Here is a 24402-nt window from a genome sequence, read left to right on the forward strand (position 1 = left end):
AGAAGGCTTCCGCCCAAGCAGACATGCCTTTCCGGTCAAGTGATTGTGATTGGCTTGTGGCACACCTAGCCAGCCAATGAGCTGCTTGTTTACAGATTCGCTCCCCGCGTCGCAACCAGAATGGCGACCGCTTAAAAGAAATGAACGCTCTGCCAGTGGCGAGTGTGGACGTTGCGTGACTCGCAGAAGATCGTCGCAGGTCGGCGAAAAAACGACTTACTAATAGATATAAAAAAATAAAAGTAATTTAAGTAAGTTTAAAATGTAATTTAAATAAAAAGTAAAGTATTCATAAATTGAAGTTTGGAAGCGCCTCTGTTTTTGGGCTGAGGAGAAGTTTGAAAGGGTGTACCGCGATTCTGCCTTCTTGTATCGCGATACAGATCGTGGCTCTGCGTATCGCGATTTCGATTTCGATACGCATATCGTTACAGCCCTAATTTTTATAGGTGTATTAATGTAGTTTGGATTTCGGGGTAGTTAAAAAGGGGGTGGGAAATAAAAAAAAAGTATTGTACTTCTTCCCACTCCTTTTTCGAACAATGTGTGGTGTATTGTAATGTCTTAGCTCTTTGTTATTTTATTTATTCTTTTTTTGTCACTTTTTTTCATTTTCTTTCTTTTGTAAGTACAAATAGTTACATACATTTTTATACATGTTCGAAATAAATAAATAAATAAATAAATTAATTAATTCATTCAGTTAGCTGGTTATCTAACACGATCATACAAAGCTATACTGAAACTCATAATTTAAGTCCTTATATATATATATACACATATATATATATATATATATATATATATATATATATATATATATATATATATATAGTGGTGCTTGAAAGTTTGTGAACCCTTTAGAATTTTCTATATTTCTGCATAAATATGACCTAAAACATCATCAGATTTTCACACAAGTCCTATGAAGTAGATAAAGAGAGCCCAGTTAAACAAATGAAACAAAAATATTATACTTGGTCATTTATTTATTTATTGAGGAAAATGATCCAATATTACATATCTGTGAGTGGCAAAAGTATGTGAACATTTGCTTTCAGTATCTGTTGTGACCCCCTTGTGGAGCAATAACTGCAACTAAACGTTTCCGGTAACTGTTGATCAGTCCTGCACACCAGCTTGGAGGAATTTTGGACCATTCCTCTGTACAGAACAGCTTCAACTCTGGGATGTTGGTGGGTTTCCTCACATGAACTGCTCGCTTCAGGTCCTTCCACAGCATTTCGATTGGATTAAGGTCAGGACTTTGACTTGGCCATTCCAAAACATGAACTTTATTCTTCTTTAACCATTCTTTGGTAGAACGACTTGTGTGCTTAGGGTCGTTGTCTTGCTGCATGACCCACCTTCTCTTGAGATTGAGTTCATGGACAGATGTCCTGACATTTTCCTTTAGAATTCACTGGTATAATTCAAAATTCATTGGTCCATCAATGATGGCAAGCCGTCCTGGCCCAGATGCAGCAAAACAGACCCAAACCATGATACTACCACCACCATGTTTTACAGATGGGATAAGGTTCTTATGCTGGAATGCAGTGTTTTCCTTTCTCCAAACATAATGCTTCTCATTTAAACCAAAAAGTTCTATTTTGGTCTCATCCGTCCACAAAACATTTTTCCAATAGCCTTCTGGCTTGTCCATGTGATCTTTAGCAAACTGCAAATGAGCAGTAATGTTCTTTTTGGAGACCAGTGGCTTTCTCCTTGCAACCTTGCCATGCAGACCACTGTTGTTCAGTGTTCTCATGATGGTGGACTCATGAGTGTTAACATTAGCCAATGTGAGAGAGGCCTTCAGTTGCTTAGAAGTTATCCTGGGGTCCTTTGTGACCTTGCTGACTATTACATGCCTTGCTCTTGGAGTGATCTTTGTTGGTCAACCACTCCTGGGGAGGGTAACAATGGTCTTGAATTTCCTCCATTTGTACACAATCTGTCTGACTGTGGATTGGTGGAGTCCAAACTCTTTAGAGATGGTTTTGTAACCTTTTCCAGCCTGATGAACATCAACAATGCTTTTTCTGAGGGCCTCAGAAATCTCCTTTGTTCATATCATGATACACTTCCACAAACATGTGTTGTGAAGATCAGACTTTGATAGATCCCTGTTCTTTAAATGAAGCAGGGTGCCCACTCACACCTGATTGTCATCCCATTGATTGAAAACACCTGACTCTAATTTCACCTTCAAATTAACTGCTAATCCTCGAGGTTCACATACAGTTAGGCCCATATATATTTGGACACTGACACAAATTTTGTTTTTTTACCTGTTTACTGAAACATATTCAAGTTATAGTTATATAATGGACATGGACATAAAGTCCAGACTTTCAGCTTTCATTTGAGGGTATCCACATTAAAATTGGATGAAGGGTTTAGGAGTTTCAGCTCCTTAACATGTGCCACCCTGTTTTTAAAAGGACCAAAAGTAATTGGACAATTGACTCAAAGGCTATTTCATGGGCAGGTGTGGGCAATTCCTTCATTATGTCATTCTCATTTAAGCAGATAAAAGACCTGGAGTTGATTTGAGGTGTGGTGCTTGCATTTGGAAGATTTTGCTGTGAAGAAAACATGTGGTCAAAGGAGCTCTCCATGCAGGTGAAACAAGCCATCCTTAAGCTGCGAAAACAGAAAAAAACCATCCGAGAAATTGCTACAATATTAGGAGTGGCAAAATCTACAGTTTGGTACATCCTGAGAAAGAAAGAAAGCACTGGTGAACTCATTGATGCAAAAAGACCTGGACACTCACAGAAGACAACAGTAGTGGATGATCGCAGAATAATTTCCATGGTGAAGAGAAACCCCTTCACAACAGCCAACCAAGTGAAGTGAAGTCAAGTTTATTGTCAAATATGCTATACATGCTTGACATACAGCACAGATGAAATTTCAGTCCTCTCTGACCCACGGTGCAAACAGGCAATGCAATAAATAAAAATTGAATAATTGAAAAAAACAACAACAATATAAACAGTATAAACACTCTAGATAGGAACTAGACAGACTAAACACTCAGACAAACAATATAACAGTATAAATAAACAGTATAAACACTAGATAAAACAAGACATAGACTAAACACTCAGACAATATAAACAGTGTAAACACTAGATAAGAACTACACACAGACTAAACACTCAAACAGACAATATAAACAGTATAAACACTCTAGATATGAACTAGACGTAGACTAAACACACACACACGCACACACCACGGGCGATTGCTCTAAGACAACGAGGGAGGCTCAGCCTCCTCTAAAAGTGACGAACATCATGTAGGATGAATTGCGCTAGGCTTATGTTATAGCCGACCTTATAACATTGCTATTTCAGATCCAGAATCATAGAAATATATGTGCTCAACCCAACTACAGTGTGAAATCATTCCGTTATAACTTTCCCCAGTTTGCCTGATGTGTATGTGAGTTTTTCCCCCTCGTGACAGCACGATGCAGCCCAGCCTCAGTGGACTTCAGTGGCATTTGGGAGCTATGCGCTTTTCAATATCAAAATGCAAGACGATTATTGGACAAATACTGCGAAAATGCCCGCCCCACGGACTCCCAGCCTCAGTGGACTTCAATGGCATTTGGGAGCTATGCGCTTTTCAATATCAAAATGCAAGACGGTTATTGGACAAATACTGCAAAAATGCCCGCCCCACGGACTCCCAGCCTCACAGTGGGAGGGACATGGCAAAGCTTTCCGCGAGGAGACTGGTGATTGGTGAAAGCAGCCGGATATTTTCTTTGATTGACAGCTCGTTTCAAATATAGACAGGCAGCGGTGAATCTCAGTTCAGTCCCATGCGGATTCGCAAGTGCTATGGTGTATTGTAAGAGATCAGCTTACATTTCGATTTCATTCATTACATACGGTTTCTACCAGCTTTTTTAGTTTGTATATATTTTCATTGTAAATAAAGTGTAAATATAGTGTTGTCAAGTTTGCTATCTTAATTCCAGAAGTTTCGTTTATTTGAGTGACTGAACTTGAACTTGAGGGGGCTAGTCAGCTAGCAAGAAAGCTGCGCACGGATGTCAAGCATTGCTGATTTAATTTTGGCGAAGCCATTTGCTAGTCTTCCTTTCGAGGAAAAAATTAAAATTAAAGAGCAGGGTAGACCAATGCCTCAAATTGACTTGGTGAAAAAGGTAGGGAATAATACTCGTTCCTTTCAGCTCTCCTGGTACGAGAAAGTGAATTGGCTAACAGCAAGTGACCCACATCAACAACAGTAAATAGGCTACTTTAGTAATGTGTCATGGATGGACCAAAAATATAGAATCTATTTAAAATGTTTATGATGAGTATATTATATTGGAATATATATTTTTCTGGATATGAATTAAACACAGCTACAATTTGGAAAACATTTTTAAACAAAAACACAGCCGAGAACATTTCACACTACAGACCTGGATTAAAAGTGAAGGGTTATCAAAATTGTCAATAAAACATTTCTCAGTCAAAATAAGTAAAATATAGGGAAAGTGTCATTGAATGAAATGTGTCGCATCCAGCTCTATGCTGGGCTCCCCAAGGTCAGTGCTTGTGCCTATTCCAGAACACTCTGCTGTTACTGCTGAGGTTCCTGACAAAGAGCTGCTTTCAATAATGATCAAATTTTAAACAACATGCCACAATTTTAAAATATAAAATGTTAAAATATACCCCCCCAACACCACCATCATGTATATTGGACAGTAGGCTAATGGGCCAAAAGAACCTGTTATTTCACAGTTTGTGACCCTGCCAACAATCAGCCAGATCAGAGGCAAGAGTATGGGCAAAATTGATGTGTTTTTTCTTTTTTCTTTTAAAATCTGGAAATATCGTAACCGACCAGCCTCCTCTGTTTGAAAGACTACCAGCCGCCACTGGCACACACACACAAATTGGTTCAAATAACCAAACAGTCAAGGGCACTTGAGGTATAGCAGGTAAACATGAAATAAGCAGTATAAACAAACTAGCAGCTGTTAAGTTGAGGTAGTGTGGAATAGTGCAAATGAGCGAGGTAAAGTGAGATGTGCGGTCCCTGAGTTCAGTGTGTTAATGAACGATGAGATGTATGTATGTATGTATGTGTGTGTGTGTGTGTGTGTGTGTTGGGGGGGAAACTGTGAGGATGACATGTCAGATGCTGAAGGGGGGTGTGCGAGCTGGGGGGGGGGGAGGAGGGGCAGAACAGGGAGGGAGTTGAGTCTCCTGACTGCCTGGTGAAAGAAACTGTTCTTGAGCCTGCTGGTTTTGGCCCGGAGACTCCGCAGTCTCCTCCCCGATGACAGCAGGCTGAAAAGGCTGTGAGATGGGTGGGTGGGGTCACCTGCAATCCTGATGGCTTTGTGGGTGAGGCGGGAGTTATAAATATCCATTAGAGAAGGGAGAGAGACACCAATGATCCTCTCAGCTGCTCTCACGATGCGCTGCAGAGACTTGCAGCAGGACACGGTGCAGGCGCTGTACCACACGGTGATGCAGCTGGTCAGGATGTTCTCGATGGTGCCTCTGTAGAAAGTGTGCATGATGGGGGCCGGGGCTCTTGCTCTCCTCAGTTTGCGGAGGAAGTACAGACGCTGTTGGGCTTTTTTGGCCAGTGATGCGGTGTTGTTGCTCCAGGACAGGTCTTCAGAGATGTGCACACCCAGAAACTTGGTGCTGCTCACCCTCTCCACTGCAGCACCATCGATAGATAGTGGAGCATGCTGGGTGTGCTCTCTCCTGAAGTCCACAACAACCTCCTTCGTCTTCTCCACGTTCAGACGGAGATTGTTGTCCTTGCACCACATGGCCAAGCGGCTCACCTCACTCCTGTAGATTGTCTCATCGCCATTGTTGATGAGACCCACCACAGTCGTGTCATCCACAAACTTAATGAAGCGATTTGAGCTGGATGTTGGTGTGCAGTCGTGGGTCAGCAGAGTGAAGAGGAGGGGGCTCAGCACACATCCTTTTGGGGCCCCCGTGTTCAGTGTGATGGTGCTGGAGGAGTTGCTGCTGACCCGTAAAGTCTGTGGTCTCCCCGTCAGGAAGTCCAGCAGCCAGTTGCACAGGGAGGTGTTGAGTCCCAGCTGGTCCAGTTTATGAATGAGCTGCTGAGGAATGATTGTGTTGAATGCTGAGCTAAAGTCTATGAACAGCATTCTGACATACAAGTCTTTTGTCTCCAGGTGGGTGAGGGCTGAGTGGAGGGCAGTGGAGATGGCGTCATCAGTCGAACGGTTGGACTGATATGCAAACTGGAAAGGATCTAGGGCGGGGGGGAGGGCAGACTTGATATGCCTCATGACTAGCCGCTCGAAGCACTTCATGAGGATGGGAGTGAGTGCGACAGGGCGGTAAGTCATTGAAGCTGGAGGGAGACTGCTTCTTCGGGACCGGGATGATGGTGGTGGTTTTGAGGCACGTGGGGACAACAGCCTGGCTCAATGAGATGTTGAAGATGTCTGTAAAGACATCTGTGAGCTCCTCGGCACAGTCTCTCAGGACACGACCAGGAATGTTATCAGGACCCTTGACTTTTCGTGCATTTGTCGTCCTGAGAGCTCTTGTCACACTGTCTGGGGACAGCGTCAGCACCTGGTCACCGGGAGGTGGTGGGGTCTTCTGTGCCGTGGTGCTGTTGTCTGCCTCAAAGTGAGCGAAGAAGTCGTTCAACTGATTCAGCAGAGACGTGGAGTTGTCACAGGTCTGTGGTGAGGGCTTGTAGTCTGTGATGGTCTGAATCCCCTGCCACAGGTTCCTGGTGTCTCTGCTGTCGTTGAAATGGTCAGCAATGTGCCTGGAATACTGTCTCTTGGCCACCCTGATGCCTCGTGACAGATTGGCCCTAACTGTCCTCAGGCCCACTTTGTCCCCAGCTCTGAAGGCGGCATTCCAAGCCCACAGGAGCCTATAGACTTCCCCTGTCAGCCATGGCTTCTGATTGGCCCGAATGGAGATGGTTCTGGTGACCATAACATTGTCCATGCACTTCCTCATGTAGGCAGTGACGGTCTCCGTGTACTCCTGGAGATCTGTGTTGTTGTTGTAGGTGGCCACCTGTCTGAACATGCTCCAGTCAGTGGTGGAAAAACAGTCCTGGAGTGCCTCTGAGGACCCCTCTGGCCACACACGTGTCTGTTTTGTAGCTGATTTGGTGACTTTAACCAGCGGCCTGTATGCTGGCATTAGCATAACAGTGGAGTGATCTGAGGCCCCAAGGTGGGGGAGGAGTAGGGCTTTGTAGGCGTCTTTATGCATGGTGTAAACATTGTCCAGAGTATTGTTTCCACGTGTGGGAAAGTTGATATGTCCATGGAGTTTTGGAAACACGCTTTTGGGGTTTGCATGATTGAAATCCCCAGCCAGGATGAGGAAAGCATCTGGGTGGGCTGTCTGCTACTCACTGATATGCTGATAGAGTTCATTCAGTGCTTCACTGAATGTAGTCTGTGATGGTCTGAATGTTATTGGAGCCAGGAGGGATGTATATTGCTACCAGCAATATGGCTGTAAATTCCCTTGGCAGATAGAATGGCCGGCACTTAATAATCATAAACTCCACCAGAGGTGAGCAGTGTTTGCAGACCATGACAGCATCATGGCACCAGGCATCACTGATGTAAACACAGAGTCCTCCGCCGCGAGTCTTCCCCCCCTCGACTAGCGCTCTGTCTGACCGGTAGCATGTTAGCCAGGCTAGCTGAATGGCACAGTCCGGGACGCTGTCATTAAGCCATGTTTCCACAAACACAAGGACACAGCACTCACTCACAGACTTAAAAGATGAGCAGAGCAGGCGGACATAATCTAGCTTGTTGTCCAGCGAGCGTACGTTGGCCAGAGTGATGGTAGGGCTAGCTGGCCGGTGAGGGCTAGCCACTAGCCTAGCTCGGATACCTGCGCGTTTGCCTCTCTTCTGCTTCCGCATGTTCCACCTGTGGCGCTTCCACTGCGGGCTGGATGCAGGAGTGGGGGTCGGTGCTTGAGCAGGCCTCCGGAGCAAACCATAGCCGCATAGCACTTCCGTGTCCGCTGGATTTATATCCGTGAATATAGTTCTGCGGATGTCGAGCAGAAACTCACGGGAGTATGTGCGCCTTGAGAACAACACTCTCCAGGAGGTAGGCATATCAATATCCAAATCTACCATAAAGAGAAGACTGCATGAAAGTAAATACAGAGGGTTTACTGCACGGTGCAAGCCACTCATAAGCCTCAAGAATAAAAAGGCTAGATTGGATTTTGCTAAAAAACATCTAAAAAAGCCAGCACAGTTCTGGAAGAACATTCTTTGGACAGATGAAACCAAGATCAACCTCTACCAGAATGATGGAAAAAAAAAAGTATGGCGAAGGCATGGTACAGCTCATGATCCAAAGCATACCACATCATCTGTAAAACACGGCAGAGGCAGTGTGATGGCTTGGGCATGCATGGCTGCCAGTGGCACTGGGTCACTAGTGTTTATTGATGATGTGACACAGGACAGAAGCAGCCGGATGAATTCTGAGGTATTCAGAGACATACTGTGTGCTCAAATCCAGCCAAACTGATTGGTCGGCGTTTCATAATACAGATGGACAATGACCCAAAACATAAAGCCAAAGCAACCCAGGAGTTTATTAAAGCAAAGAAGTGGAATATTCTTGAATGACCAAGTCAGTCACCTGATCTCAACCCAATTGAGCATGCATTTCACTTGTTAAAAACTAAACTTCAGACAGAAAGGCCCACAAACAAACAGCAACTGAAAACCGCTGCAGTAAAGGCCTGGCAGAGCATTAAAAAGGAGGAAACACAGCGTCTGGTGATGTCCATGAGTTCAAGACTTCAGGCAGTCATTGCCAACAAAGGGTTTTCAACCAAGTATTAGAAGTGAACATTTTATTTACAATTATTTAATTTGTCCAATTACTTTTGAGCCCCTGAAATGAAGGGATTGTGTTTTAAAAAATGCTTTAGTTCCTCACATTTTTATGCAATCATTTTGTTCAACCCACTGAATTAAAGCTGAAAGTCTGAACTTCAACTGCATCTGAATTGTTTTGTTCACAATTCATTGTGGTAATGTACAGAACTAAAATTAGAAAAATGTTGCCTCTGTCCAAATATTTATGGACCTAACTGTACTTTTGCCACTCACAGATATGTAATATTGGATCATTTTCCTCAATAAATAAATGACCAAGTATAATATTTTTGTTTCGTTTGTTTAACTGGGTTCTCTTTATCTACTTTTAGGATTTGTGTGAAAATCTGATGATGTTTTAGGTCATATTTATGCAGACATATAGAAAATTCTAAAGGGTTCACAAACTTTCAAACACCACTGTAGGATAAGCAATGTGCTACTAATATTGTATGCCATCAATAAACCCGCTAGAAGGGAATAGAATACATGTTTTTATTCCATGGAAAACGTGGCCTGTATGTATAATAATTTTTGATATTTCACACTGATGATGTCACTCCCAGTGTTTTCCTTCTGACCACTGTGTGTGTGTATATATATATATATATATATGTGTGTGTGTGTGTGTAAAAGTAAAAGGGACTTCATGATGATATATGGTAAACCCACATAGGTGGTCATGGAGTACAAATTTTCATTAAAGCCACAGGATGTCATAAAATGTCCATTTTATGGATGGGGTGTTCATGGTGGTGTAATGGTTAGCACTGTTGCCTCACAGCAAAAAGGTTCCGGGTTTGAACCTCATGGCTGATATGGGGCTTTCTGTGTGGAGTTTGCATGTTCTTTCCATGTCTGCATGGGTTTCTTCTGGGTGCTCCAGTTTCCTCCCACAGTTCAAAGACATGCAGATTAGGTAAAAATACCCACCCACTAGGGTTGCACAAGCCAGTGTATACTTAATGCTGGTCCCAAGCTCAGATAGATTGGGGAGGGTTGTGTCAGGAAGGGCATCTGGTGTAAAAACCTGTGCCAAATCAAATATGTGGATCATGATGATCCACTGTAGCGACCCTTATGGGAGCAGCTGAAAGAAGAGTGAAGACGTCATAAAATGTCCAGGACATTCTCTTAATCACCTGAATTTATATCATAAACTCCATATGAGGCCCATATCACAGGTTCTGCATCAGATAGTAATATGAAACGTATTTCACAAGAATTACTAACCCATAAAAAAACCTAGTAGGATGCTTGTAAAAAAATCAGAACACATCTTAAAGGTAACCTATAAAACCCCAAAAGTATCCCCTTAAAAATTCCATATATCAAGGGTAACTCATAAAAATCCAATTGGATTGTATGATATTAATAATGTACTATGAAACCCCATTAAAATCACATATTCTGCTGGTGCTACTTCATCATGGGAATGTTCCATAAGGGTCGAATGTGTTTGTTTTATGATGATACGAGCCCGTCTGATTATAAGCCAAGTAATTTGTCATGATTTTGGGCACTAAATCTAAAATTCAGGAAGGGTAAATTGCAAATTCCTTCCCATATCCTGTGCAAAACAGCTTTGTTGTTGTTTTCATGTTTTTCAGTCAAGCCAGTGCAACCGAGCATGAATCTCTGATCTCTGGAACAGTTCACGCTGTGGCAGCAACAAACAGACTGAGCACTTGTGTGGAGAAAAACAACAGATTCTGGTGTCCTTGTTTTGGGGGGGGAAGGCCATTGTATCTCAGAACAGAGCAATGCTTATGTCTTTGGGTGCCCAGTGCATATTTTAAGGCAATTTCAGTCCTGGCAATGAGAGGGCACAGGTTACGATTTGTGCAATTATGCAGTAGAAAATTTCAATACATGACATGTGAGAAAGCAAACATCTCTCTCTCTCTCTCTCTCTCTCTCTCTCGCTCGCTCGCTCTCTCCAGAGCCACAGTTCTGCTTGAAAGGAGCTCAACTGAAACAGGTTCCATTTAATTCATTTTAAATCTAACCAATTCTCCTCAGGGCAGGCTCTTATATGCAGATAAGTGGCAGACACTACGACCCACACAGCTTGCAATCTTTAAAAGAACGACCATTTTAAAGTGGAATGGAATTTACATTTCAACTTAATAGAAGAACAAGCTACTCATGAACAATTTGACTAAGTTTTCTTAATATAAGCTGTTGGCATTTTCATTTGTGTGGGTACTATAAAATCTTTTGTCACAGTGACAGTAATTAAAGGAATTAAATGTGCTTTCTTGTGGACTGCTATCTCTTGCAATTGTCCAAACATAAGTTTAAATAGTTTGTGATTCATTCGGAGATATTGCACTTTAAAGTATCTGTCTACTCACATTGTCTGTGATTATACACATGACACTGAGAAAGATACCGCTGGTGTCAAGGACGTATGGTGTATCCCTCCTGTCTCACCCGAGGCAGCAGGTCTGGTAAGATGAGATTTCACCTGTCACTTGGAGAACCCCAGCTGTCAAGAGCTTACCTATGGCCACAGTAAACAGAGCTCATCTCTTGAGACAGCCGCACAGCTCGCACGCCACCTGGAGATGTCTAATTGCAGGATAAATCCACTGACAGCTCTGCAAAAATGCTATCGATCACATTTTTTGTCCTCCGCCTAGCGCATGCTCTTGACTGGAGGCTCTGGCAGCCTAGGAATGATTTGTATGCTTTCTCCTCCTCCTGTGCAGCATTCCAGGGCCTATTCTCAATCTCCTTCTCATTCACAAAAAAATAATAAATGGCAAGACACTTCCAGAGTGCTCCTGCTGTCCAATAAATGGATGCCTGTATTTATGTGCAAGGGCGTTCTGTACGTGTATGAGTAAGACAGTATGAAAGAGAATAGGTTTGCTTACTCACCAACCTCATGGTCACAAATCTCAGTTGGATGGATTATGTGCTTTTTTCCTTTCTAACCTGTTAGAATGGAGAGACAAGGCCTTTAGAAAGAATGGTGCACTAATTGTTTCCAGAGAACGTCATGATAGTGTCTCCTTCTCCTTATCTCTTTACAACAGATCTTTGCTTAAAATCAAAACAAAGGGGTAGTGATCTCAACACCAACAAAAAACAATACAAGAACCAATATTCTTTGGTGGGAGTGAGAGTGTGGGGGGATGTTCCCCCATTTACTCCCCAGTTTGTTCTTGGCAATTCCCACCAATGAGCCAATGAGCCCATACAACAACAATGCCTCAAGCCCACTACAGACATCATACAATAAATATAGATAAAAGAAAATAAGCCAGTTAATCAATTAGTTTCATCTCTCTCTTCTTCTCTTCGTGTGTTGTCTTTCTCTTTTCTTCTTATTAGAGAGCTTTCTGTCCTCATCTATTTTGCAGCTAACACATGCGATTAGCCCTCGCCACGCTGCTCTGTCAACCACTGCATCACTCCATGAATCTAATACACCACCACGCTTTAGGATGTCCTTCAAAGTGTCTTTGTATCTCGGAAGAGTGTGACCGACTCTCCTGGAGCCCTCTTCCAGAACACCACAGAGAAGTGTGTATGCCGGCCGCTCATCTGGCATGCGTGATACATGGCCCATCCAATGAAGCCTGTTCCAGATGAGAATGATCTTGATATCTGTGGTGTTGGCGCGATTCAGTACTTCATCGTTTGTAATGTAGTGGTCCCATTTGACTTTGAGTATAGATCTCAAATGCTGTTGTTGGACAGTCCTGAGAAGCCTGGTGTGGTGACAGTATATGGTCCAGATCTCACTTCCATACATCATTAGCGGGATGACACACTGATTGTATACCTTGAGCTTCGTTGCAATGGTCAGGTCTCTACAGTCAAAACCCCTGTCCCTTAGCCTTCCCATGGCACGTGAGGCAGCCTGAATGCTTGCAGTAATTTCTATGTCTAACTTACAATCTTTGGTGACATAACTACCAAGATATTTAAAGCGGTCTACTCTCTTCAACTTGTGTCCATCATTGTAAACTGTGGGTGGTAAAAGAGAGCAACTGGACTTGCTTGAAGATTCTTGAAGACGTTTCACCTCTCATCCGAAAGGCTTCTTCAGTTCTGTCTGACTGGTAGGGAGCATCAGGTATATGCTCCCTACCAGTCAGACAGAACTGAAGAAGCCTTTCAGATGAGAGGTGAAACATCTTCAAGAATCTTCAAGCAAGTCCAGTTGCTCTCTTTTACCACCCACAGTTTACTATGACCTGGATGACTGAGAATCTTCACAGACATGTCCATCATTGTAGAAATCAACCTGTTCACCTACACTCATGGTTTCCGTCTTCTTGATGTTAATTTGGAGGCCCATTTTCTTTGACAAATTGCTGGAGGCAGACAACAAAAGCTATAGAGCTGTGACATCGTTGGTACTGTAAATATTGCAATGTCGTCCGCGTACTGGGCTTCTCTTATGTAACTGGTGAGAGTCTTGGTCTTGGACTTCAGGCATTGCAGGTCAAATAAATCACCGTCATATCTGAAATGGACCTTGATGCTGAACTGAGGACCTATGTTCTTAAAAGCAAGGTACAGCATGTTGGCGGCGTATATTCCAAACAGAGCTGGAGCAAGCTTACAGCCCTGCTTGACGCCACTGTTGTATTCAATTGGCTTGGACAGTTCTCCATCAATATGCAATCTAGCATGCACTCCAGAGTAGAGCTTCTTGATGACACAAACAAACTTGGGAGAGCATCCAAGCTTACTCAGGATCTTAAAGAGGAGCTCTCGATTCACACAATCAAATCCCTTAGTGAAGTCAATAAAGGCAATATGCAGATTCTAACACTGTTCTCTACACTTTTCCATAATTTGACGTAAGATGAAGATGCCATCGATTGTGCTTCAACCTTCTCTGTAGCCAGACTGAGATTCAGGATAAACTAGCTCTGCAAGTTGTTGAAGACACTGTAACATGATGTCAGAGAATACCTTACAAACCACACTGAGCAAATATATGCCACGGTAGTTGCCACAGTGACTGCAATCGCCCTTTTTAAATAGAATGCAGACAATGGCATCAATCACGTCTGCTGGCAGATTTACTGATATCCAAAACAGATTGAAGATAGTGAAAAAGAATGATATCAGAGTTTGTCCACCATGTATGAGTACCTCAGGAATTATACCATCTGGACAAGGGCCCTTCTTGAGTTTGGTGTTCTTGACAGCAGTTGTCACCTCTTCCATGGTAATGGGATCATCAAACTCCTCAATGAATGGACGTTGTTCCAGCTCATCAGGTATGCTCAAATCAACAACAGTGGGTTGGCTTAAAAGCTTGTCAAAATGTTCAACCCATCTCTCCTTGATGTCATGTGGAGAGGAGAGGAGAGGAGCTCACCGCTTTTTGTTCTTACTGGATTGAGGGTTTTTGGCTTCGGGTCATAGATGGCATTGATCATAGCATAGAACTCTCTGAGGTTTTTCTCCCTTGCATACCTCTGTGCTTCGTCTGCTTTTTGCTGAAACTGTTTATTCTTAAGTCTCCTGATCTCATTTCGAAGCACTTTCCTGTCACCACTGAGTCTTTTGTCTTTAAGGAGAATATGAATCTCTTCATCTTGGTCATCAAACCAGTCTTCACTCCTCTTCTTTTTCTTACCAAAAACATGTTTGGCCACTTTGAAGCACCTCTTTCAGACTGTCCCAAGATTCTTCACAATCTTTGAGTTTCTCATCCAGAAACCTCTCCAATTTCTCTTTCCTTTCTGCATTCATTGTTGTGTCTAACCTTGGTGGAGGTCTCATCCCTGTCCTCTTCTTCTTGACCACTATCGAACATTTGCATGTAAGGAGCTTGTGGTCTGTGAAGCAGTCACCTGTGGGATTGATCTTTGTCACGTTAATAAAGTTCTTGGCTTCTTTGTCGGCAAGCACGTGATCGATTTGGTGCCAATGTTTGGATCACATATGTTGCCAGGTATTCTTAAGGTGGTTCTTGAGTTGGAACCTGGTTCCCATCACTGACAGTTCGAAGCGGGTGCAAAATTCCAAGAGCATCAAGCCATTAGAGTTCATTTTACCTACTCCATGCTTTCCGATGACGGATGGCCAAGATTCCCGATCTTTACCAACGCGAGCATTGAAATCTCCAAGAACAATTATGCTGTCCCCTTTGGCTTTCACAATGCATTCACTGAGCCTTTCATAGAAACTCTCTTTCTCGACTGATGACCACTGCATAGTGGGAGCATAGACATTTATAAGTGTGAGGCACTTCCCATCCATGAGTGGGACGCAGACAGTCATTAACCTATCATTTACAGGAACTGGGTTTATATGACCAAAGTTGTTGGAAATGGCAAAACCAACACCAGTAGTTCTGTCTTCGCCACTGCTCCAAAAGATAGTTTAACCCTTTGGTGACTGACCCCTTGAAAATGGTTCCTCCAGGAACGATGACGTTTCAGTTGTCAAGACAACGGAAAAACTAAAATACAAAAACAGAAAGATACGTCACAATGCTCTTGTGCACAAAACAAAATGCTCTTGTATTTGTATTTTAATTTTTCCATTGTCTTGACAACTGAAATGTCATGGTTCCTGGAGGAACCATTTTCAAGGGGTCAGTCACCAAAGGGTTCTTCTCCTTGATGTTGCCAGAGCCTGGGCATCCAACCTCACTCAGTGCACAGTTGTCTATCCCTGACATTTTCAAGTTCTTTACAGATGATTGCCGTAGCTCGTTCAGGCCTGATGGCTGTATCGCTGTCATTGGTGGTGCAGATGTTCCATGCCACTAGATTCAGAAGCTGCTTTCTACTCTTGAGAGGACCTTTTCTATTTGATATCCTGGATGCTGTAACATTATCATATGGACTTCGCCTATTTTACACCACTGCCATAGATCGTGGCACATCAGTTTCCTCAAACACAGTAGCATTATCTCTTGAAGCTCTTGATAAACTCATCTCATAAAATTTGTGAGGCTGTGCCTAAGAGTGTCAACACTAACAGCACAAAATAGTGTCCCTTGGCGAGTACTTCCTGGAATTCAATGGGACAGCAGTGCTGACACCGTCGCAGGAAATACCCGTTGCATTTGCCAGAACAGTTGCTGAGTTGACAAACAGCACTGCCTACTACCAGAGCTGCAGCCGAGTTGACTTACAGGACTGCCAGTTGCCGGAAAAGTCACCAAGTTGACGTAACAGATCCGCTGAGGAATTCGCCCCTACTACACAACAAAAACCACCTCGGGAGAGTGAAGGTTATCACATGCTTCCTGCTAGGCAGGTGAAGCCAACCAACCACACCTTTTTAAACTGCTGCTCATGCTGCATCACACTCAGAGGAAAGTGCTATTTACCCTCTTCCACGTGCATGAGCTCACATATACCCGTAATTGAGAAAGAGTATGCCATCACTCCCACCCAGAAAGCATGGCCAATTTTACTCTCTTGACTCCAGGCCATGGATAGCTGTGGCATTATTGGGATTAGAACTCCCAATCATAGGGAAAATACTTGCACCACTTGAAGTCAGAGACACATTATCAGCATTTGCAAATATAAACATCAATATTCTCAAACATATTAGATTCAAATGCAGAGTGAGAATCCATGTGTAAAAGAGGCTTTAATACAGATTTTGACAAACAGGGTGAAATTGTGATTCAGTACAAAAAAACCCAAAACCTAATACTTAATATAGTGCTTTATATATTTGTGCTTTATATATGCTTATTTTGTGAAAACCCAGGAGGTGAGAAGGAAGTGCATGTCTGAGATCACGTGAAGAGTTCTTGTTACAAATGCTCATATTTTTGGCAAGTTATATAACTATTACAGTCATCAGCTGTCTGCAGTGTAAATTTGATTTAAACAGAGATGACAAGGCATGACATCAAAGCCGATGCTGCAAAGCCCTTGTGAGTTTTGCAGGCACTCTTCCTGCCTGCTTCATTCTAATTAAAATGTACTGTGCTTTTAGGCAGGCGTGATACAGGATTAGTGTTTATGTGTGTCCTCTGACTTGAAGAAGAAGAAGAATGTTTTCCCTGTGCATTAGTATGCAAGCTGGCATCAGTCTCAAGCACTAATAATCCTGTAGGTTTTGTAAGTTAACATTTACATGCGTCATGCTTTTGCAAGGCCCATCAACTGTGGATTACATACAGTGCATCAATATGAAAATAAAGCTGTGTGAGAGCTTAACAGGGACACACCTTGAAGACCAACACACCGCATGCGCACATGCACGCACACATAATTGATGGTTTTAACAAATATTTAACAGATCTGAAGACACATTCAATATCTGTACTCACCTCAGTATATACCTAAAATAATTTCTACAAAAAATAAAATAATAACATCTTTATTAGGAATAAATATTTGTCATTTCCACCTCCAGGCACAATCAATAAAGCTATGTCTTTTATATTATTGAACATTTCACTGAGAGTAAGATCATTTACAGGGTCCAGTTTCCTGACAGGGTTATGAAAAATATTGTATTCTGGTCATGGTTCTTAAAATTCCACTGGCTTGTACCTTGGTTTTTGAGGCAAGCCCATATTGGCCTTCAGGAAAGGCCATGGTAAGACAAGAATACTGATAAATCAGTGCACCATACTGAGGCCTGATGGTTTCATCAAAGCTGAAAGCTACAGAATACATTGTTAAAGAAATGAGAGTCATCTTGTATGCATGCATGCATACACACACACACACACACACACACACACACACACACACACACACACACACATCACTTTATGATTCACGAATCTCTCATTCCCACACTACATGAATGTGCATGATGATCCCCTGACAGAACAGTGAGGCAGAATACTATTTGTGTTCTAATGATGCAATACTTTTTCTGTGCACTGTACAAGTATTGTTTAATTTCTGATTTATTATATCGATTCCTCAACACTGATATGATGGAAATGTGATTAAAGCAGGTTTTTAATAAACCAGTTCCCTTCCTATGAGCCTAATTTAAAAGTAGACGACCTTTTGATTTCATAATATTTAGTTCCCTCTGAAATTTAGTTCCCTCTGAAATTTGGTCATTGTGATACATGTTTATTTTTGTAATATCTTAAAAAAACCCAGGCCATTCTGTGGCTGGGAAGTAATTTAATTTGAGGGGATTCCCTAGCAAATAATGTGCATGAAATTGCTCGCTTCGCGCAGTCAAGCAGACAGAGGAAGTCCGTGTGTGCATGCGCATGCTTACCTGAGTCGTTGCCGTCTTCTTCATCTTTTGGGTTTTACGGCAGCTGGCATCCAGTGTTGCATTACTACCATCTACAGGTTTACCTTTACCATGGATGACTCTCATTTCTTTAACAATGTATTCTGTAGCTTTCAGCTTTGATGAAACCATCAGGCCTCAGTATGGTGCACTGATTTATCAGTATTCTTGTCTTACCATGGCCTTTTACATCATTCTGTCGCTAAACGAACAGCTGATCACACCGAGGTGCTCACTGACCGCCGATATTTATTAGTTTGGTCCTGCGTTTCCTTTCCTTCACAACATAACACCTTTTCTTCTCGCTTTCCGTTACTGTAGTCGGTCTTTCTTGTTTCATTTGCACACTCACATCCTCCATTGTTTTCTCCTGTTTCAAATTTGTACCCCACAATGCCTTGCGCGCACAGGGAAAGTCCACCACATCATGCATGACGTAGTATCTTGAATGAGGTCACAGTGAAGCAAGAAAAAAATGGCAGAGAATTTAGGGCCATGGGGCTCTAAATTTGTTAATTGTTCTTTTAGGAAAAGAAAGTAATAAAATTAGAAGTCTGTGATTTGAATTCAGTAGCTTTCGGTCCACTAAAAAAAATAATTGGCTGTCAGGGAAAATTCTTTTTATGACCTAAACATGAAAAATCTGAAAGGCAGTCTAGCTTTAACTGAAAGGAATGGCCAGACTTTCCAATGAGCAAGTTTTCCTTGTTCATGTGTTTTGACATCAAAATGATATCAAAGAAACTACCCTCTGACTCTTTTTTACAAAATAATTGTGATCCAAAAAAGTTTTGAATCTAGCAACACATTTTACTTGAATGATCAAGTGTACTGTATATACTAAGCAATTGCCTCAATATTATTATCTGTACGGTAATATTAAATGCTTATTAACTATTCAATAATATAAAAGACATAGCTTTATTGATTGAGCCTGGAGGTGGAAATGAAAAACATTTATTCTAAATACATATTAGGTTATATACCGAGAGTCCATCAGACTCGTTAGGTTTTTATTTCCCAATAGGAAGGACTTTTCAAAGAATGTGGACTGTAGCAAGCAGTGTGATCTTCTGTACTCGTAATGAATTTGCACTGCCTGGAAGTTCATTAAGGTATTTCTGGTGACTTAGTGGAGCACTGCCTAATGCTGCAACTCTGATCAGAATCACAAGAGCCCTGGTGTTCCATGTATACAAGACTGCAATGTCATTGTACTTGCTTAATTTTTCCACCTCTTTCACTGAGACATTCACATCATTTAGGATTGCTATGTTGACCTCTTGCTCCATTCATGGAAAACGATATCTGGTTGATTTGCCCCGATAGTATGATTGGTGTCAACAGTCATGTTGACATGATGGTGATGTTCTTCACCTCAACTTTTTCTGGCTGGGGATAGTACCACTGAGCAGGCACTGACAGGCCAAGCTCCATAAGCACTGACTACTGCAGGTAGCTATCTATCTGATGTCAGTGTTAATGAGTATATTCTTTTAGTGCTAGCATTGGACAAACAGCAACAGTGTGATGGATGTACTCTTTGTATTGTTGGCACAACCTGAATTTGCTGTCAACACCCATGTTGAGGATGTTCCATTGGTGATAGTGTGTGTTGAGTGCCTGATCTTGCACAGCCATGAGAAGAGTCACAGCCACCCAAAAGCCAGTTTCTCATCGACACAGTTGTTGATCTACCTAAAGAACTGACCATATAGTGGCATCAATGCTACACAGCAAAATCCCCAGTGTTGAATTAACACCCAGTGTTGATTTAACACCCTACTGTGTTTATATAGGTCCAATTGGACACAAATTAACTCTGAAAGTGTTAATTCAACACTGAGGAATTTGCTGTGTAGGTTGTTAATTTTCTTGTCTATCAGCGAAGACTCCATGTTTCTCTTCAGACTAGATGTTGTTGTCTGGGTACTGGCATCAGGGGACATGTATCAGTGCTTAATCTTAGTGCTGATAGAAAGCATTTCTTCTTCTCTTTTTAGGGTTTCATTATGAGTCAAATGTATTTGTCAGCTTCTTCTTTGATGTATTCCTTTAAGTTGGTCATTACACATTTATACATGCTTTCTGGCTTAATAAGACCACAGCCAACATTACTCCTAGGTACATACTGTATATTCGGCCCACATCAGCTTTCAGGTACAGGAGACCAAACTTGGTTTCTAGTCTTCTTGTCAATCTGGTGGACTTATTGATTTTTTTTTTTCAGTTGATGATCCTGAAGCTATGCTGAAACACTGGTACTACTAAGCTGTTGATTACTTGCTTTTTTTTTTTTTTGAGCTCAGTGTTGAGAATGTCTCTTATTCTGTGATAGTACTCTTTGCAGATCTTTGCTTTTATTTTAATGTGATGAATACTATCACTCTTGTCAATACCTAAATACTTGTAAACATCACTCCGATCAAGTTTGCTTATCTTGGCATCATCATTTACCCTTCCAGTTGTTCCTGAGACAATCTTGCCTCACTTGATGGTTGCTTTGGTACATTTGTCTAGTTCAAAGTCCATCCTGATGTCATTGCTAAATGTTTTGGCTCTGTCGAGATTTTGATCCAGTTGGCCATTGCCCTTTGCAAAGAACGATATGTCATCCATGTATAACAGTTGGTTAATCCTGTGCTCTTTCTGCAGGACATACTCTAGGTTGTTGTTGTTCAGCATGTTGGTTAGTGACATCAATAAAATGCAGAATAGCAGTGGTGACAAGGTGTCACCTTGGAATTTTCCTCACTTGATGGTGATTCTACTAGTCTTGATGCAGACTCTATAGTAGTAGATTTGCATATCAGTTTTCCAGTCTATCATTACAGCCTGAGAAACTGCGTCATTGTTGGGCTGTCTCCATATCTTCAGTGCTATCATGATCCAACTATGTGGGATGCTTTAAAAAGCCTTTTTTGTAGTCAAGCCAGGCTATGCTGAGGTTGTGCTTTCCTCTTTTCATGTCCTCTATGACTCCACTTTCTCCACCAGAAGTTGATCTTTACATCCTTACATGGATCTCCTACATCCTTTTTTTTTGTTCTGGTGGCAAGTTTTATTATTATTATTATTATTATTATTATTATTATTATTATTATGGTCTATAACAGACTGAGATGGAGAACACTCATAGCTCGTCCAACTCCATGAAATATGGGAACAAAAAGACGTTAAACAAAGAAGAAGAAGAAGAAGATTATTATTATTATTATTATTATTATTATTGAAAGATGACATTCATCACACACTATTTCAATGCTGTGTGGCTTATAGAAAGGCAAAACACCAACACTAACCAAGATTTGAAAACAGTATAGGATCCTACTGGAAATGCCTACTTTTCTGGATTTCTTTGCAGCAGTGTATTTGTTCAGATCACTAACACTCAGTTTCCAAACCTGCTCGCTCTCAGAGTCAAATGATTCCGTCTTTCCTGTCCCATTGTGGATTTGAGCTTATTCCTCACTAATCTGAGCTTATAGAAAGATCATTCATCACTTGTATTTCTGACCGGTGATGTCAGCTAAAGACTGAAAGCAGTGTCTACATTTGGAAAGATGTCCTGCAAGTTTTTTTCTCTGAGAAACTGTAAAAGCAGTAGAGCAAATGAAATGCCTTTACTGCTTATAAATTCTCTGAACTAGACAATCTCCTCCACAAAGTCCAACTCCAGGTCAGCTGAATATCTAGCCTGGAGATTAGATGCTCTCTTGCACAGGTCTTGCACAGAGAAGGCAGAAATATTGTTCAGAATGCCAAATGTGTTATTGAGGTGATCATATGAGACATTCTGGTGATCCATTTCTGCAAGCAGTCTGTCCACAATGACCAGCAAAACACTGACTGAGAATTTTTCTCTGGCTTACAATACAACCTCAGGAGTTGTGGATTCACCAGGAAATATTTTGTGTTTTCTTTGTGTTCAGATGCTGTCTTTGTAAACTTGTTTCAAGGATTTCAAGCAAGTCCAGTTGCTTTCTTTAGTAACTACAAAATTTGCAGACCGGCTTCCAGGATCACCGTCCTTCAACTATGAGGATGGCAACAAACAGACCATCCTTTTTTAATCATTCAATTTATTTTTTACACTATTTTGATAGGCTGATCAAATTGCAAATAACTGCCTACAAATAATGGTTCAAATAGTTTGACTCGTTGCGCAAACTTTATAAACAGTAATTCAAAAAAATTTTGAATAATAAAACAACCATTGACCTCAGTTTTCACAAAATATTGTGATTTGTTAGTGCCTTGTAAGCAATTATTTGTCTCTGCCTTCAGCATTGGCAAATTAATTGCTTGCTTACCACTAACAAATCACGATATTTTGTTCAGCCTCATCCAATAATTGCTGAATATGTTCCAGCCTTATTATCACCACTGTCCTCTGCAGATGCTAATTTCAATATTCATCTTTTCTAAAGCCTGGAGCAACAAACTCACATAAAAGCTTCTTCTGCATGACTCTCAATGGGCAGCAATTTTAGGAACTACTCCTGAATGTGTCCATCAGGTGACTCATAACATAAGATGAATATAAACTGATCTGCATGCGTAACATCTGGGCTTGAATCAACACTGACTGAAAAGTATTTGGCCATTTGGACTTCACTGAAAATCTCTGACCGAATGCGGTCTCCCATCAGCTCAATAATTCTTCACATAGTTTTGTGGAAAGATATGAAGGTATGCTTTTCCATATTTCTCTGTCAGACCTCATGAATTGATCAAACTCACGTGTTAATTCTGTAATGCCCATGTAGTTACCATTATTAGTCCTGCCAAAAATGTCACTGGAGCCTCGAGTAGTACATCCTCTCACTGCCAAAAACTTAACAACAGTCACAACTTTTCTCAAAACTTTGGTTCAACTGATGGTTCAACACACACTGATTCAAAATGTTTTTACAATTCTGGGGCTATTCTTCCACTGCTGGATGCTAGTGTAATGTAGGTCAATACTGCCTTTTTATGGTTTTCACTATTTTCATGCTCTTGTGTGCTCTGTGGCATGTTTCCAGTCACTAAAACTGGTTTCATAGTAGGACTGACAGTTACTATCACTGAAAATGCAGCAAGCAAAAGAAAACACAGAGCCGGTGGATGGAGAATACAGAAGCTATTATCTTGAGATGTACTGACTGTTTACAAGCTTGAATTCAAAGTGAAATTTGGAGAAAAAACATTTCTGTTATTAGGATGCCAGACACAAGGATGCCCAAACAGATCCTGTACTCTGAACTTACAAAAGGTCAAAGCCCAATAGATGCACTTTCGTGATTCCATCAAGAAGACCTTGCCCTTATTCAACAATCAATCTAACAACTGGGAAAAAGTAGCTGAAGACTGTCAGAACTAGAGGCAAGCATGCAAAGAGCGAGCCATTGTTGCGGATCATATTCAACATCAACAAGCTGAATAAAAAAGAATCAGAAGAAAGAAAAGAGCTCAACAATGTCTTCTGGGACAAGAACCATCTCCTCAGCATCAGTGCTCAGAGTGCTTCAGAGACCATCTCAAATATTGGAAGGTACAGTCATGAAAAATGGGAACATCAACAACATTGATGAAGAAACTTTGGAAACATCCTTGACTTGAGGTTACACCAGTGATGATAATGAGCATTTGGAAGCTTTGATATCAGCATCCTTATTTTGGCAGACCTCCAGTTCTTTCTTCACCCAGTATACATGAACTGAATCATCAATCTTTCTCAGTGAGCATGATCAGTACTGTAGGGATCCTTGACAGCAGTGGTAGTGGCTGCCTGACTCAGTTGATCCGAGGCCTCTGTAGTCAGGAATGTTAAACTTGTGCCCCCTGAGTTAGTTGTTAAACACGTCTCAGCTTCAGACTGTGGTGAGGATGATATTTTATAATGCTTATATTAGCATTATAACTAGCGGTAATGCTAACTGATGAATTTGTCTCACTTTCAACATCAGTTTGAGACTGTGAGAAGGACAGTGGTGCTACTACATCATTTATGACTGGTTTAAAAAAGCCTGTCAATTTAGGGGTCTTTTTTGCACCTCTTTCTCATGTTGGTCTTTTTCTTTCTTTTCTGGGCACCGTTGTCATTCTGTCTCTTGTCTGCCATGACAATTATCTAATTTACAGACAGCACTATATGACTCTTCCTCACACAACCTGCATCTTTCCCATTGACAAACTCATTTCTCATTGAGTGCCTTACTTACCCAGACTTCCTACACTCAAGGCAGGTAAAGTTCCTGGGATTATGCAGCT

Source organism: Neoarius graeffei, chromosome 14 (genome assembly GCF_027579695.1).
Source record: "Neoarius graeffei isolate fNeoGra1 chromosome 14, fNeoGra1.pri, whole genome shotgun sequence".
NCBI classification, from domain to species: domain Eukaryota; kingdom Metazoa; phylum Chordata; class Actinopteri; order Siluriformes; family Ariidae; genus Neoarius; species Neoarius graeffei.